This window comes from Alexandromys fortis, unplaced genomic scaffold (assembly GCF_014885135.2).
Source record: "Alexandromys fortis isolate MF-2015 unplaced genomic scaffold, M_Fortis_MF-2015_v1.1 scaffold_8_9099976_23576923, whole genome shotgun sequence".
NCBI lineage: Eukaryota > Metazoa > Chordata > Mammalia > Rodentia > Cricetidae > Alexandromys > Alexandromys fortis.
The window spans coordinates 1,033,275-1,043,740 of NW_026067899.1; the positions used below are offsets into that span (position 1 = coordinate 1,033,275).

The following is a 10,466-nucleotide window of genomic DNA, read 5'->3' on the forward strand; positions in this document are numbered from 1 at the left end:
AGGGAATTACGCAATAACTTCCCGCTCTTAGACTGTACTTTTTAAAGTTTTAATAAAAATGCTGTTTTGGGCCTATTGCAGTGCAGAATAGGACAAGTGCAGAATTCCAAGCAGATAGAAGAAAAGTAGGTGGAGTCAAGGAGACAACAAGTAGCCACTGAAGGAGAAAGAGGCCCACAGGAGCCTTTTCAGACCTTGCCAGTAGGCCATGCACAGATTAATAGAGATGGGTTAATTTAAGATAGAAGAGCTAGCTAGCAATAGGCATAAGTGATTGGTCAAGCAGTGTTTTAATTAATACAGTTTCTGTGTGATTATTTTGGGTCTGGGTGGCTGGGAATGAACAAGCAGCCTCCAACAACAATGTGTGAATGAATGTATGAGTGAACAAGCGCCAGAAGCAAGAATTACAAACACAGACTCGTGCGTGAGGCGAGCGGAGCCGGAGACAAGAGCAGAGGCCGAACTCGGGTTCTGACAAGATGGCCAGGCTGCCCCGCAGGATCATCAAGGAAACCCAGTGTTTGCTGGCAGAACCAGTTCCTGGCATTAAAGCAGAACCAGATGAGAGCAACGCCCTTTATTTTCATGTAGTCATTGCTGGCCCCCAAGATTCCCCCTTTGAGGGAGGGACTTTTAAACTTGAACTACAGAAGAATACCCAATGGCAGCACCTAAAGTACGTTTCATGACCAAAATTTATCATCCTAATGTAGACAAGTTGGGAAGAATATGTTTAGATATTTTGAAAGATAAATGGTCCCCAGCACTGCAGATATGCACGGTTCTGCTATCAATCCAGGCTTTGTTAAGTGCTCCTAATCCAGATGATCCGTTAGCAAATGATGTAGCCGAGCAGTGGAAGACCAATGAAGCCCAAGCCATAGAAACAGCGAGAGCATGGACTAGGCTATATGCCATGAATAATATTTAAGTCGATCAGATCATCAAGTGTACATCACTTCTCCTGTTCTGCCAAGACTCTTCCTTTTTTTGTTTGCATTTAATGGACACAGTCTTAGAAACATTACAGAATAAAAGCCCAGGCATTTTCATCTTTGGTGATTACATGCACATTAGCAAATCTATGTCTTGTCCTGATTCACTGTTGGAAAGCATGAGCAGAGGCTAGAAGTGTCATCCGGGTTGTTGTGAAGTGTTTAAAAGCAGTGACTCTGCTTGGATTCATTTCCCCATAATGGTTTAAGTACAAAGCACTGTGAATGAAGGTAGTTGTCAGGGTTAGCTGCCAAGGGTATGGGTGTTTTTATTTTATTTTTTAGGGGGAAAGTTTTATTTTAATTTTATGGTTTCCTTTCTCCCTCCCCCTCTTATGGGATCTAATTGCAGTGGTTAAATGCAGCTAACCAGTTTTTTAGCATATGCTCTCTAGCCAAGTCTAACTTTAGAAGCTGTAGATGGACAAGCTTGATTGTCTGAACCAAAATGGGAACATTAAATAAACATCACAGCCCTCACTAATAACATTGTGACTTTGCTGTCAAGTGTAGATTCTCTGCCCCATCCCAGAAGAAGAAGAAGAAGAAGAAGAAGAAGAAGAAGAAGAAGAAGAAGAAGAAGAAGAAGAAGAAGAAGAAGAAGAAAAGCTTGTGACCATTTTATATGGCTTGTCTGGAAACTTCTGTAAATCTTATGTTTTAGTAAAATATTTTTTGTTATTCTAAAAAAAAAAAAGAATTACAAACACAGCCTGGGAACAGCCATGAATGTAGGTGTGATGGTCGGTGGTGCAGAAGACACGCTCACCTGGGAACAGCCATGAATGCAGGTGTGATGGCTGTTGGTGCAGGAGACACGCTCACCTGGGAATGGCCATGAATACAGGTGTGATGGTTGGTACAGGAGACACGCTCCCACAGTGAGGGAAAGGCTAAGCATATCTATTGTCTGTGCTGAACAAGCATCCAGAGCCAGGGCTCTTGTTATTTGAGAAAAGTAAGTCTGTGTTGACATAAATCATCACTTGTCAGAATTTTTTTGTTGTTACTTAAAACCAGAAGCGTCCTAACAAATTGAGCAGTCATATAGTCTTTTCACTGTTGCCTCCTTGCCCACAGCGCACCTTGGCAACATATTGAGAGACTTTGTAGTCTTATGGGAAAAAAAATTGAGATTTTTCAAATTGCAAAATTTTTGCATTAAGTCTTCTGGTATGACTTAGTTACAGGTGTATCTGAAGACTATAAATAAAATGTTTTAATGCTAAGTGTTCATGTTGTATTGAAGAAGCACGTATGTGCATGTATGTACACGGACACATACACAATTACTACTACTAAAACTCAGAATGCTAAGTATGCTGTATTTTCTATTCTCCGGGACAGGAAATTCACACTGGAACCTGAAGCATTAGTCTAATTAATCTTAATCAATAAAAACCCGGGAGTCAGATTGGGATAAAACCTGGAAGATCAGAGAACCAGGAGCAGTTGCCAGTTGTTTCCTACCAGTCTCCTTCCCCATCCGAAAGACCCGAGACCCTGTCTCTGTCCCACCTTATCTCTCCCTAGCTCCACCTCCCAAGTGCTGGAGTTAAAGGCAGGAGCCACAAGTGCTGGGATTAAAGGTGCATGCCACTACCGCCCAGCTTCTATGGTTAACTAGCTCCACCCTCTGATCTCCAGGCAAGCTTTCTTTGTCAGAACATAAAATATCACACAACAGGGTCACCCCCATACAGCCCACCCACCCCCTTCCACCCCTACCCATCCCTATCCCCTGCCCCTTCTTATTTCCTGCCAAAAATCCGACTCCACTTGCTTCTTATTGGGTCTTCACTACTCCAAATTCAGGAAATTCACAGAAGAAATGATAAACAAATATTACACAGTCTTTATCATATTATTTCCTCATGAGTATGTTTTGTTAATAAAACCACACACACATATGTATATATGTGTGTATATATATATATATTTGTGTGTTGATGTAAGTATTCCTGTGTGTGACCAAAAAGTTGATTCCTGTTCAAGTTGACAATATCAAAGCAAATCGCTGTGTTAGTGTGAACGGCTGATCTGCTCTAGAGGAAGTCTCTCCACTGCCTTTCCCCAGAACCTTCCTCGTCCTTTCTGCCCACATCAGCTCATCCCCTGTAATCTTCCAACAGGGCTAGGACTCTCCAACACTGTGACGGAGCCCATCAATAATCTGATTGATGTCTCGTCCATGTCACTTTTGTTTGTGCCCATCCTGGTCTCCAGAGACAAATACATATCATTCAGCTTCCTGGCAGGCATTCTGAGATAGAATCCTTGCGGGTGGGTGGGAGCTCATTCCGGGAGCACATGCTCTGGAGTGCATTCTCCCACACCAAAGTTTGGACAAGCAGGCTCCTTAACGCTGCTCTTCAATGCACCTGTCTGGAAGACACTTACTCTGCAGGTCCCCAAGGCATCTATGATACTACTTGATAGAGGGTTACATTGAATTGCATGGCAAGACCTCTGCCTTTCACAAAGAACAATAATGCAGAGTCTCTGTGCAGAGCAACCATCTAAAGATACCGATAACTGAGGAAGTGTTGAGGCAGGTTTGATTATGTATTAGCTTTTCTATTTTATTATTTATTTAAAGTGATTTTATCGCTCCGGTACACAGAAGAATGTAGGCCACTAGAGAAGAGACTGTGGGTGACTCATGTTTCCAATTGGGCTGGAAAACTCGCTTAGTCCTATAATAACAAACCAGTAGGTGAATCGTGTTCTCTCTAAGTAAGGATGCAGCGGAATTTAGCATCCTTATCCTTTCTGCTCCTCTCAAGATGCCTGGGGATAGCAATGGCTTTCCTAATCAAATGGCAGAGAACCTTGGGGAGATCAGGAGCAAAGCCTTTGGACTTAAGGATTCTCAGGCTTTTATTACCAGTCGTGAAATGGACCTGCACCACACCATGTGAGTCCTTTAGGATCTCACCTATTTGGGAGGGAGGCAGGCTTTTCTTGCCCGGTTTGTAAAGCTGTTCCTTCAGACTGTTAGATGCCAACTTCAGCTAGGTGGGGATGCTCCAGAGGTAGAGCAACGCCAACTGGGACAGGCCCATTCCAGGAGCATGCGTGCGACCCATCATGGTGGCAGTCTGGCAACGAAGAGAGTGTTAGCGTTTGTAAATAAGACAATGTCTGTATTTTTAATCTTTTGCATGAATGAAATATTTAACTATTAACAAATTCCTGTGAGCAGTTGTTGTTGGAAGACAGACATGGTGCAATTGTTGCCTTTAAAGAAAATTGTCTGTATGAAATTATCAAAGGATGAATTAAATCAATTTAAAAAATTTAAATGCCCTTAAGTCTGTTGAATAGTATCACAGTTGTCTAATTTTCTGGAGGGAAAACATATTTCTGAGGCAACGAAGAGTTGTAAAGTAGTGGGAAGGGGCTAAGCCCTCAGGTGGACAGGCACAGAACCTAAGGCAGCATGCTTAAGCCTTTCAAATGAGGGAAGAAGGAGGCCGGGGAAGAGGGTAGGGAGGGCATGATGCTGCTCCATATGGATGCACTGGACAAAAACCATCTGGAACACAGCAGATGGTCTCGGGCTACAAGTCCTGCCAGGTCACAGGAGTCCTGGGATTTTCTCTGCTCTCTTAGGCAGGCCAGAAACACAATTTTTATAAAGTGTAATCCTGGTGATCATTTTTATCTTTGGGATGTAAACTGTGCATCCTTTAACTAAAGAAGGCGAAGGGGCCTCCTTTCATCCGTTCAACCTTGACTAACATTGTAGAAGAATAAATCTTTGTTGAAGGTGGTCTAAGGGTCACCAAGAATTAGCAAAGCACTCTGTCATCCGTCTCCAGGAGATATGTAATGTAAAGAGTAATCTTAAGACTTCTCTTATTTATCTGAGTTCCAGGACTATTCTAAGGTTTCCTTGGGGGAAACGTTAGAGAAGGACAAGAAGTAAGGCATGGGTTCCACAGGCTTCTGAACCCCCAACTAGAGACACACTTCTATAAAACCAGCACCTAGTGCTCTTGGGAAAGGCCAGCCCTGAAAGGATCAGGCGGAGGAGTTATCCGTCTCAGCAGTGTGTGTTGCCTGCGGATCTTAATGGAACCTGTACTTCTGCAGATAGGATTTTACTGTTAAAAATGGATTTAGACAAGATAGGCTCCACAGAAGCTGTGGGGAGTGCCCTCTCACAATGCAACTGGACTTGCTAAAGCCAACTTTGACCCCTATATGAAAAAATGAAAATAAGACATGAGCACCCAATGGGAACTATCTGATATGGAACCATTGGATTCTGAAGTCCTTTGTAAAGGAAAGGAAGAGATCAGAGAGAAGGGAAGAAAGCAATGTACTGTTGGAACCCCAGTCTCGGGAGGAGAGCATTCTTTATTCAAGGAAAGGAGGAAGGAAATCAAGTTGAAGGAAGAACCTTTTGCTTTCCCTTGGGCTGTAAGATTGGGTGCTCCAGGGAGGGAAAACTAAGCCAGTGCATTGGAGAGGAGGAGGATGTGATGTGGCATGTCCTTCTGTTTAAATGTTGCTCTTATTGGTTAGTGAATAAAACTGCTTTGGCCTCTGGCAAGGCAGAATATAGCCAGGCTGGAAGAGATAGAGAGAGAGTATACAGAGTCAGAAAGACACCATGAAGCTGCCGAAGGAGAACGACACTGCCGCTGGAACCTTACCAGTAGGCCACAACCTCAGGGCAATACACAGATTAATAGAAATATGTTAATTTAAGTTGTAAGAGTTGGTCCACCATGGGGACTGTATTCTTAAATCAAGAGCCAAAATAAGTTCACTTTTGTTATAGCAACATGATGTGGGAGGCCACTCTGTGTGCTGTGATTACCATTAATGAATAAAGAAACTGCTTTGGGCCTGTTGATATGGCAGAACTTAAGTAGGCAGGGAAAACTAAACAAAATGCTGGGAGAAAGAAGACAGAGTCAGGGAGATGCCATAGAGACGCCAAAAACAGACACTGGGAATTTTACCCAGTAAACCACAGCCTCATGACGATACACAAATAAATAAAAATGGATTAAACTAATATGTAAGAGTTAGCCAATAAAAAGCTAGAGCTAATGGGCCAAGCAGTGATTTAATTAATACAGTTTCTGTATGATTATTTCAGGTGTAAGCTAGCCGGGCAGCCGGGAAGAACAAGCGATCCCCTCCCTCCAACAGCAATAAGCATAGTAACCAGTATACCCTGCTTTCTGGAACCACGTAAATATCAGAGGTATGTTATATTGTGATCCATCACTGTCATGTCAGTTGGTCATCTTCTAGGCCAGCTCCTTACATGGGACAAAGAATTTTTAAAAACAGGGGTATTCCACATACTTCCAGAGACATGTTTACTCTCTGTTACTAAGCAAACGTTTTAGAACACAGAGCCCAGGAGGACCTCACTTAGGCAGAAACTGAACTCCCCTCAAACAAACCTAGCCTGGATTCTGTTTTTAAAACTGGCATGATAATTTCTCATAAGTAAAGAGCAGCAACCAATGTAAGACCAAAATTCAGTTGGATTGGATATTGACTCGTTACTGAAAAAAAATAATCCACTTTGTAAATACAAATTAAGATTAGCTGGATCAAGTAAGGGGAGCACGGCCAAACCAAGCTGTGTTAACACCGAGGATACCGTGAATATTAACTCAGAGCTTGTGGTTCGGTGGGGTGTTCGGCTGAGGGGGGGGGGACCAATTTGCGTAAATCCAGAGTCTCAAACACCTTTTTAAAATGTCAAATGTGTGTAGGCTATAAAGAAAGACTGCGCAGTGAATGCAATTAGCAAAAATAGAAAACTGGGCAAAGTGAAAGTCTGGCACTTGTGTTTGGACCCCACATAGAGATAAGTAGGGCTGTGAGTCACCTGAGTACCAGGGCTTTGTGTCCAGACCCGGACTTCCACCACTGTGCCATAGAAGCCCCCACGGAGGAACGCCTGCAATTGGCTTCTCACCGTGTTGCCACTTCAAACACAGCTAAGTGAATAGCAACAGTGCCCAGAGTTTCAAAGTGGGACATGGGGCATGCTGCTTGAAGCCTACTAATCACGCAGTTTTTGATCAAGCATGACTTAGTTACATCTTAAGTAGTAATAAGGGACATTTCGAAAGTAGCATTCAATGACACATGGTAGGTCAACTTCATTTCTTCCACGGCATCTGTGTGAACCCCACTATGAATTGATGTGCCTTTGTTTTTGTTTTTTTCCTTCCTGGCTTTAAATTTTGTTTATGTCTTAGTACTTCTACTGGTTCTAAGGGGCCCTTAAAACAGAAGACACGTAACGCTGCAGAAGAATCAGGGTAAAAGAACTAAGTTATATCTGCCGAAGTCTACCAATGGTGTCTGTTGACTGAACAAGGAAGAAAGCATTAAGAGAAACCTAAATTGAAGACTTTAGTGAAGGGCATTTGTCAGTACATAGCAAGAGATTTGAAAATGCACATTCAGCTCCATAGCCACAGCCTTATCATCAGAAAGCAATGGTGGGTTGTGCAGGGATCTGGGACAAAGGTCGTAACACTCAACATTATAGCTGGTATAGGGGTTGAAAGATGACTCAGAGGTTAAGAGTATTTACTAGCATTTCAGGGGATCAGAGTTAGGCTCTCAATGCTTGTGTCTGGTGATTCCCAACCACCTGTGACTCCAGCTCTGGGGATCTGACAACCTCTTCTCTTCTGGCTTCCATGGAGACACACACACACACACACACACACTCACAACTAATAAAATGAATCTTTTAAAAGCCCGTAAATGGTTTACCTCCATGGTAGCATGTTGTCAAGCATGTATAAAGCCCTGAGTTCAATCCCCAGCACATCTGAGAAACAAGAAATTATAGACACTGGAAGCAACCAGAACTTTGAGCAACAGGAAATTAAGGAAATAATATATAGAACATTCAGATAATAAATAAGCTACAAGTCATTTAAAATAATATTAGAAATATAACTGGTCTTGCTTTGGACTGCCAGCTCCCAAATAATGACATAGAGACTTCTTATTAAGTATGAAAGCTTTGCCTTAGCTCAGGCTTGTTCCCAATTAACTCTTAAAACTTAAATCAAGGGGGCTGGAGAGATGGCTCAGTGGTTAAGAGCATTGCCTGCTCTTCCAAAGGTTCTGAGTTCAATTCCCAGCAACCACATGGTGGCTCACAACCATCTGTAATGAGGTCTGGTGCCCTCTTCTGGCCTGAAGACATACACACAGACAGAATATTGTATACATAATAAATAAATAAATATTTAAAAAACTTAAATCAACATGTTTATATTAATCTACATTTTGCCATGTGACTTGTTACTGCTCCTCAATATCATAATCCAACATCCACTTCTGGCTGGTGAATCTCCTAAGCCTCCAATTCTTTCCAAGAATTCCTTTCTCTCCCCAGAAGTCCTGCCTATCCTCTCCTGCATAGCTATTGGCTGTTCAACTCTTTATTAAACCAATCAGATGGTACCTTAGACAGGACAGAAACTCCAACAGGACAGGAACCTGGAGGCAGGAGCTGATGCAGAGGCCAAGGAGGGGTGCTGCTTACTGACTGGCTCCTCATGGCTTGCTCAGTTGGCTTTTTGTAGATCCCAGAACCACCAGCCCAGGAGTGGACCCACTCAGACTGGGCTGAACCCTCCCCCATCCGTGACTAATTAAGAAGATGCCCCACAGGCTTGCCCACAACCTGATCACATAAAGGCACCTTCTCAACGGAGGCTCCCTTCTCTCTCTAATGACTCTAGCTTGTGTCGGGTTGACATAAAACCAACCAGAGCAGACCCACCTGGAGAAAGGAGACAACCAACTCCCACAAGCTGTCTTTTGATTCCACATGCATGCTGTGACATAGGCACACACACACACACACACAATCACACACACACACACACACACACATACACACAATAAATCAATACTAGCAAAAAAAGTTTTAACATCTCTTTCCCTTCCCGGGACAGTGAAATTGCGCTGGTGGGCAGGAATGAGCCACGGTGGGAATATTTAGGCTCTTCTTTATCAGCATCCAACTGGAATAATCCCAGGCTCCATACAGGGGGAGACTGTGCAAGTAACCCCCCCCCAGAAGCTGTAGGCAGTAGCTCCAGACCTTCCTCTCAGCGGCTGCACTTTTTCAAAAGAGTCTCTCAGACGCCTGCCCCAGAAATATGTTGCCTTGCGGTCACCTTAAATTCCCTGGTGAATTGTCTAGGCTCTGGCTTTTAAGTTTTTCAAGGAGAGAGAAACGTGAGGATAGACGGTACACCCTGCTCAAGCAGCTGATGCGCCCACGGGAGAAGAAGAGGTGGCCGTCATCGTATTGTTCTGCTGGGGCCAACACTTGGAAGGCAGACACCTGAGTCCTCCTTGGCTTAAACGCCAACAGTTGAAATAGCTTCATGTCCTTCCCCTCCCTGTGCAGGTAACACTCGAAAGCCTTCTTCCCACAGCGCGCCCAGATCCGTGTATACAACCACTTCTAAATGTGCATTAACCCCTTAAAAATGAAAATATTTCTGGAGAGAGGTCTCAGCAGTTAAGAACACTTGTTGCTCTTGCAGAGGACCAGAGTTCTGTTCCCAGTACTCGCAAAGGGGCTCACAAATGTCTGCAACTAGAGTTACCAGGGGATCTGTCACCCTCTCCTGGCCTCTTTTGGCATGAGGCGTACACGCACACCTGCAGGCAAAAAACACTCATGCACATAAAATAAAGTAAATCTTTAAAAAAAAAATAGTATAACGAAACCCATTATTTTGAATGCTAACTTAAAATGATTTAAGTTGGGGGAGGTACCATCAAATTGTTCTACATGTTTAAGGGAACGCCTGGTCGTTTTGCCCACTGGTAAGTAAGCACACTATGGAACTGACTCTGTGGGTGGCCAAAGAAAAGGGTAAGTACAAGAAACAGAAAACACACCAATCTCGACTCAAGTACACTCTGCCCAGGTTGGCATGCTAGAAAGACTTCGAACTTAAGGGTTTTTCAGTATATTATGAACAGTGTACCCAGATGCTGAGCTAAGGCGGTCCAAGACTACAAGGAGCAGGTGGTACCCACTCATGTCGCGGTCCGTCTGTCTGTGTCTGTCCGTGTGTCCTTCCTCCCTTCCCCTTCTCCAGCTGGCAGGACCCAGCAGGGTCGGCTAAGATGAGCCACAAAGTTTTCAGGACGAAGTACAGTTGCTGATCCAGCCGGCAGCGTGTTTACTCCCGTCCTAATCGGCTTCCTCTGTAATATGCTGCTGAACGGCGAACGCGTGAGAGCACACCCAGTCTGAGGACAGATGGTGCTTCTGTGTGATGAAGACAAAATGAGGGCGAGAGGAACAGCGCTTTTTTTTTTAAAAAAAAAAAAAAAAAAAAAAGAGCGCTGTCTTCCCCTGCCCCCCTCATCGCCTGGCTTCCTCCCCAGCCTCCTCCTGTGAGCCAGGGCTTTCTCCTCAGCTCCTCCCACCTTTGT

At 43.8% G+C, this 10,466-nt stretch overlaps 2 pseudogenes; one reads left to right on the top strand and one right to left on the bottom strand.

Annotated features, from left to right (window-relative positions):
• The first annotated feature begins 458 nt into the window (after window positions 1-458).
• On the top strand, window positions 459-1,055 carry LOC126489078 (ubiquitin-conjugating enzyme E2 N-like; annotated as a pseudogene).
• Window positions 1,056-1,698: 643 nt separating this feature from the next.
• On the bottom strand, window positions 1,699-4,087 carry LOC126488413 (40S ribosomal protein S13-like; annotated as a pseudogene).
• Between the last annotated feature and the right edge of the window lie 6,379 nt (window positions 4,088-10,466).